Genomic DNA, 7,747 nt, shown 5'->3' with positions numbered 1-7,747 from the left:
TACACATGACGAGCCGTCATTCTTAACGGCGACTACTTCAAGAGTGTGTGTGTGTGTGTACGTGAGTGCATTTGTATATGCGTTTGTGTCAGTGTGCGTGTGCACCTGGGTGGGGTTTGCGCCGGATGGGCAGTGATGGGGTATTGAGGAGGTGGAGAGGGTTTACCGGAGGGGGGGTTAGGCAGGTTGATGGAGGTGTAGGCGGCGGGGGCGGGCAGTAAAAATCGCAAATGAGAGGAAATTGTTTTGAGTCACAGCAGATTTGGTGGAGTGAGATAAGGGCTGATGACGGTGGTGGTGGTGTGATTAGGATTAGGGTGGGTGGGTGGGTGGGTGTGTGTGTGTGTATTGGGGGGGGGGGTTAAGGGTTTGGAGAGCGTAGAAGGTGGTGATGATGGTGGCGGGGGTGAGCATGTGCGTGGAAGAAGGTTTTGGGAGGGGTGAGAGTATTTTCAAGCATAGTGTCACAGTGTGTGTGTTTGTTGGGTGTGCGTTTATCTGTGTGTGTGTGTAGGTTGTGAATCTCTTTTCCTGACTAGGAGAGTGGGGAATTGAAAGAAAGATGAGGAGATGGGTGGTTTAGATAATGGCGGCCGGAGAGAGCAGACGAGGGCAGAGCGTGTCACACAGAAAAGATAGAGTGCGATGGCACAAGGGAACAAGAGTGGATGAGACAAAAGAACTGAACATTTGATAGAGAGGCAAAAGCAAGAGGGATGAGAGGATGGATGGATTGGGAGGGGGGGGGGGGGCGCTGATAGAGAGCCAGGGTGATTTTTTCGACGTGTTCTCTCCCCTCCTTTGTTGGTTACGTTGAGGGTTTGCTTTTTTGGCGGCGGGCGCTCTAGGGGGCTTTGGAGGGAACAATGACGCATAGGCACACGTCGCATCTGCTCCAGCTGATAATGATGATGTCTAAAAAACGATAACAACAATCAGCAGCCTCTCGTGGAACCCTAAAAACCGCTGGCAGGTGACGCGCACGTCAGAGATTATCACACATGACACACTGCACTGGACACACAGACATGGCTATCTCACGTTGGCAGTGTGTGTGTGTGTGTGTGTGAGGGTGGTCAGGGCGAGACACAAAGAGAGACAGAGGTGGAAATACAGAGGGGAGGGTGGGGGGGGGGGGGGTTGGGGAGGAGGAGGAAAATGGATTATTGCTGGGGAGTCTTGTGACCTGCGATTGCGGTGCCTTCACATGCGGGATGAACGTATGCGACGTGAGCTGAAGTCAAAACACGAACGCATTCGCAGCAGCCCCAATTGTACGTGAGCAATTTTGGGTAATTTCGCTTTTATCACCGCGGAGAGAGAAAAATAAATAAAATCAAAGGCAGCCACTCAGGAAAAAAGACGAACCCTACTGAGAAGGATTATCTCTGAAACGTGTGCGAAAACCTGAATGAGCGGGAGTGGCGGGGTGGGGGTGGACGGTGGGAGCGTGCGTGTGGGACGAGTGGGCGGGCCACTTGGTGTCGAACATATTTTTTTTCTCTCCTGTTTTTAAAACCACAATGTCGAGGCCTTCGTTTGAATATTGGAAGTGTGGACTCATCTCGCCAAGACTGACGCTGTAGATTAAAAGTCATTCAGGCATGACTAAAGCGGGAGGGGGGGGGGGGGGGGGGGGATTTGCAGTCTGCTCTTTTGATGTTGTGCGATGCTTTCGATTCTCTTCGGTGAGTCATATAGAAATTACTTGAAATAGTCACAGCGGTGCCGCGCTCACATTGTGTACTTGGTGCTATAAATACGCTCTAACTTCATTGGGGGTTTTTTTTTGCTCACGAGGAGGGCTGACAAGGGACGGCGGAGGAGAGATATTCTTCTTCTTCCACAAACAAATCACCAGCGTGACACGCGACATGTAAACGTCGCGTCTCTCAGGTTGTTAGGATAGATTATGCCTTTAATAAATGCCTTGTCTGATCTGCTGAGACAGGCGTCGTGGGAGCGCGGCGCAAATTCCATTGTTTAATTTAACAGAGCTGCCCTGATGCGATGGGCGAGCCTTCTCAAATGCCACCAAACCCCGATTCGTCTTCCATGACTCATCCAGCCTCTAAAACAATGCGGCACGGCGCTGTTCCGTCCCTCGTGACACACTGTCCTCTCCATTGCACCCCCGATGAAGCTGCGGGTTCGTCCGCACGAGTAAACGCGAGCCGACAGCACCAAAGGGTGTCTCAGGGAGCGCTCGCAAGGACACCACCAAGGGGGACAAATCCAGGAGTATAAGGGTGAATACACAGGTGTTTGAGGAGGTCTTGTATGACTCAGCCTGCCATTAGGCTCGCAGTGTTATTGTGTGTGGCCGTGTGTTCTCGTGTGGCGTGACGGGGGGTCACAGGACAGCATTATACATGACAAACTCCTGCCAGGAAGTGATTCTGCGCTCTGTTGACTCAGAGTGAAGAGGCTCATTGATGTGGCGGCTGGTTGACCTTGGAGAGAAGGCAACCTGTTCCTCTCACTTTCACTTTTTTACCCTCGGGAGCTTTTTTCCGCTTCTTTCCTCCGTCGTCGGAGGAGGAAGTGAAGCAGGAGATTTACAATCCGACATGAGAGTCACAGGGGAGGAGCGAGACCGGGGGCTCACCCACAGTGCATCGGGCCCCCCCACACACAACAGCAGCTTGTGACACTTTGAAAGTCCCTCAGCTCTTAGTATCGATCCTCGCTCGCCCTGACGAGAAGCTGGAAATAACCTGATCTGGTTTTAGAAATCGATTAAAAAACTATTGGATCGACTCCATCTACACACATAGCGAAGGACAAAACGACAGTACGAGTCAAGAGATACAGGTTTTAATTTCAATTTACCTCTTGAATCCCGACTGTAAACTTCTACATTATATCCTACATATGCATGACCAACCCTAACTGATCAGAGACCAATCTAAATCTAAAGAATTAGGAAACTATATGTTTAAATATATTTATGAACAAACTCAAAATTTTTCCAGTTTCTAGTTTCCAAAGCAGCAAGGGTGAGTTTGTGCTTCTCCATTTATTACAAAATAATGGCGTTTTTATAACTCTTAAGTCTTGGTATGAAATCAAATATGAAGTAAATGCTGTGATTGTGAAACAAATTCTTTATTTTTGAGCCCCTCACCTATCGCCCTTTATGATTCATATACTGCATCAACGTGCGTAAACATTTATAGATTTAACTGCTGTGAGGCATTAAACTTAATATCCAGCCTTCACGGCTGTCGAAGTCTCCGGGATTTTACTGTCACAGTTTCCTCATTAGAAGGAAGCATGTGGCAAAACGACGTAATTCAAAATAAAAGATGTGGAGAGCTCAAATATGACATCAGCAGAGTGTCACTGCAGCCAGAGGATATTAACATACTGGATGAGAGAGGAGGATGGTGACGACGGTAGTAAAAAGAGATAAATAGCACACAATAGTCGCTCAGTTTGTGTTTGTTACGTTTTTTTCATTCGGCGATTTAAAAACCTTTATATTACATAAAACAGCACTTAAGTGATGGAAAAATATATAAAAAAAATAGATTTAGCAGGTATTTCCGAGTCCAGACACACAACAGCAGTGTAAAATATCTGCTGCTCGCGTTGGACCCTTTTTCTGTGAAAGTTACACATCTAAGATGTGAAATCACAAACGATGACATTTCACAGAGGATGAATCTCTTTGCTTTGTTTAGTCACTCCTCACACATTCTTGCAGACGACACAACATTTTAAATCTCTGTGACGGACCGAGAAGTAATCACATCTATTACAGAACAATGCGATGCTTCAAGAAACCACGGCATCATTCTTCTTCCACTCACTCCCTTTTTGTACTCACACAAGCACATTGGAGGGGAGGACCAATAATCGCCCTTCAGCAGGTTGATGTTTTCTCTTTGATTTATCTCCACTACTCATTTGAATTTACACAATTGTACCGGGGCCAGGGCAGGACTTGCTCTAGAGTGGATGTTTGCCGTTGTGTTACACGTTGTATTTGAACAGAGTTTGGTCAAATATGCGGTCGGACTCAGTTAAAGGTCACAAACCACAGAGTGCGAGAAAAAAAAGTGTTGTCGCCAGGTCATACACTGACGACTTGAAAAAAAAGAGGCCTGGACAGAAACCGATTCCACTCGTCTCCCGTCGGCCTCTCGGCAGAACAAACTTTCCGACTCGAGTGGCTGCGAAAATATGAATAATCACTACGTCGCTCATTGACACCGTTGCCATGGCAACAACGTTGAACAAGCAAAATACCCACTCTCCGGGATCTTTCCCGTCTGAAATGTTCCCCCGTCGCCTGAAAGTTGACTAGAGCACTTCGCGGGAAAACGTTCCCCCGAAAAAGATTGCTGGAAGGGTTTGAATGAATGTGGGCGCAGGCACGCGGCTGCGTACACACACACACATATTTGCAGAGGCAGGAGCGTGACAACACACCAGTGAGGTATACGCCGTGCAGGGAGATGGACGACGAGGAGCGGCTCCCTCTGCAGACAGAGAGATTTCCAGCTCGGGAAAGGGAACCTTAAAGGTAGCACGACCAGCCACTACTGATACAAATACACTGAATTAACCTCCTTCTTGTTCAGGGGGGGGGGACATGAAAGAGGATGGAGAGAAATTGGGGAAGAGGGGGGGGGGGAGTGGGATGGTTGGTGGGGGCGCCGTGAGTTTGTGATGAGGCTTGAAAAGAGATGAAGCTGGGAGGGAGGGCGGGGGAGGACAAGGGGGAGGACTGGAGAGTGTGAGTTAAATGCAGGGAGAATTAGAATGAATGATGACAAGATCTGCTCCCCGTCTCCCGTCATTTTGTCCTCATTGTGGGACTCAGGCAGACGGAGGGGGGGGGGGGAATAAAGCAGCAGCGTCTTGTCTCGACGTGAGCACATGTAACGTTGTGCTGCTTCTCAGGGGTGAAGTGACATTTGGAAAATAAATGGAATGGTGTTGTTGTGCGAGCTGACCTGACTCTCTGACAGGCTGCAGCAGAAACGGGGCCGTGTTTCTGTTTTACAGTAACCTTGTGCTTATCGGACAGCCGGTGGATAATGGGTCAGTTTGAAATGTTGCCTCGCCGCAAAGTCGAAGGAAGGAACATGAAGAAGATGAGGCAGATTTTCTGTGACCAAGGAATCAACGCATTCAATATTAAATCCAAGCAAAAGTTTGATCACACTGTGCAGGAAAAGCATGGATTGATTTTTTCGTTGCAAGCTGTTAAATCGACTTTATAAAACCAAAATTGACAATGTACAGTGTAGAAGGTTTTGTTTTGGTGAATAAATCATATTCTAATAGCGATTTCATACAGTTTCTTTCCTGATGAACCGTGTGACTTGATTGACTTTGCTGGTATTTATTGTTTTTTTTGGTTAACATCTCTGTTACAGTGATGCTAAAGTGATTTACATCAGATGCTATTTTCTTTTCTTTGTGACCTTTTACGGTTTGATTCTTTTCTCTTTGGCATTTCACTTTCTTTTTTCTGCCTCCCAGTTCGTCTGTCTGCGTCTTTGCTTTTTTTTTTGCACCGAGCTGTTTGATAAAAGTCTCACATGGGCTGACTTGGGGCAGTGAGGGAGGTAAATATAGAAGTATGCTCCTTTTAGTTGAGTAAAAAAGCTTTTTTAAACAACTTTAGGAGCTGTTAGAGGGAGCTAGTTAATTAATTAGCAGAATGAAATGTAATTTAAATGCCAACAATTTTGATCATCAATAAATTGTGGTTTTCACAAGTGAAGGTTTGCTGCATTTCTTGGTTTAAGGGTTAGGGTTATTCAAATATATATTTTTAAGTATTTTTTTTAAGTTGATTAACCTTTTCTCTGACCTTGTATTAACCCATGAATCATAATTTAGAGAAATATTATAGAAACAGATTTTTCCGCTGTTGTAAGCCCAGCAAATTGTGCTTGTTTTTAAGGGCGCCTGTTCCTATTACGGCCACGAAATTATTCACATAAAGCAGTTCATTCATATTCTCCATTCAAATGGAAAGACTGCCCTTTTTCTATGCACTTTATTCCATAATGTTAGGTAATATACAAGCTGAATTTACAACGTGCACCTCTCTACAAACCAATCAATGCCAAGTGTTGGCAGAAGTCCACATAGGTGATGACGATAGGACGTACCGATGTTCTTTAATCACTAACCTTAGTTCTGGTGTAAATTGGTGTCAATAATAGAAACAAGCATCGGTCGCAGCCCTGAAAACGTTTAAGTGTGTATCTGCTGTGTTCGATCATTCAACACAGCCTTTTCAGAAGTGACCAAACTGAAGAGGAGCTGGAGGACAGCAGGAGGACATGTGTATGGATGCAGGAGACAGCTGGTGGATTCAGTCCACGGATTCCATTCTAAATAATTACAACAACCATCTACACACTGATTCCTCTCTTTCATTAACATTCAGTCGAAGCGTTTATGTCAATCATCGGGTCAATGGCTTTGATCCTGACCAGGGAGCCTGGAAAAGGTGGAATCATTTTGTCGTTTTTCTTTTGAACTTAAATTCAGTCTTTTTACACTGTCCCCTGTTCATTCAGCACAAGATTTGACAATGCAACGCTGCCAGTGAATGCAGTTTATGAGACAATATGGCATTGTAACTACACAGCTGTGGGCTGTGATTGCAAAGCCTGTCTCTTGGATTTGTGTGTATATGTGTGTGTGTGTGTGTGTGTGTGTGAGAGTGTGTGTGTGTATGTGTGTTGCCTACAGGTGACTCATCGCACTGCAGATGACCACAATGTTTTTCTCCTGCTTAAGCCTTCATGGCTCTCTTTCTACCTTTCCACCCCTCCTATGATTCCCATTTTCTCACTCCCCTTTCCCCCCCTCTTTGCTTCTATTTTATTCTTTACACCCTCTTCACTACCTCTTCCCATCGCCGCTTTCTTTCCCCAGATTACATAACCCGCTCTGTCTCGGCCAAATCTGTCCGTACGCTGCCAAAACGAGACGAAACAAATGAAGAGACAAAAGGACGCAGGGCGTGTACGTCTGGAGAGCATGTCATACGTGGCTTTTCTGTTTTGTGAGGCACGCTGCGCCTGAGAGGGCTGGTCACCAGTAGCAGCAGCAGCAGACCCATCATCCAGCCCAGGTATAATGAGCCATAATGACATGTTACCATCTGATTGGCAGAGAGGGGCGGGAAAGGAAGCTGGTGACAGAGGGAGTAAGAGAAAGAGAGGGAGGGGGGGGGAATAATGATGATGATGATGATGATGATGATGATGATGATGGGCCATGAGGCGAAACAAAGAAAAAAAAGAGGTGAGGATCAATTTGTGCCTGCCACCTCATTTTCTAACTCCCCTCTCCCCCCTCACCTCTCACTCCCAGCGTAAAAACTCACATTAATCATTCAACCATTTACAGCATCTCTCTCTCTCTCTCTCTCCCTCTCTCTCAATTACACTCACCCCTCCATTTCTTGTCCTCTGCTTTCCTGTCATCTGCATCCACAGTCACAGTCAGTGTCACAGATTCTGAATGTTTGACATCATTTCAAATGCGTTTTCTCTCCAAGAGCAGGTGGCGATAAAATTAACAGCGCAGGAGCTGAAGCTTAAGTCGGACGATAAAAATCGTTCTAAGAGGAGATGCAGAGCAAACACATGCACAAACCCACATGTGCACTCGCGTGACATGTAAGTGAGCTTGGTAAAATGTTACTGGGAACTTGTATATGTCAATACACTTTGCCACCCAGAACAATTGATTTGAAGAATTTGGGATC

The sequence above is a fragment of the Platichthys flesus genome, chromosome 15, assembly GCF_949316205.1.
Source record: "Platichthys flesus chromosome 15, fPlaFle2.1, whole genome shotgun sequence".
Taxonomy (NCBI): Eukaryota; Metazoa; Chordata; class Actinopteri; order Pleuronectiformes; family Pleuronectidae; genus Platichthys; species Platichthys flesus.
The sequence above is the reverse complement of the archived record's forward strand: the minus strand, read 5'-3'. Positions refer to the sequence as shown.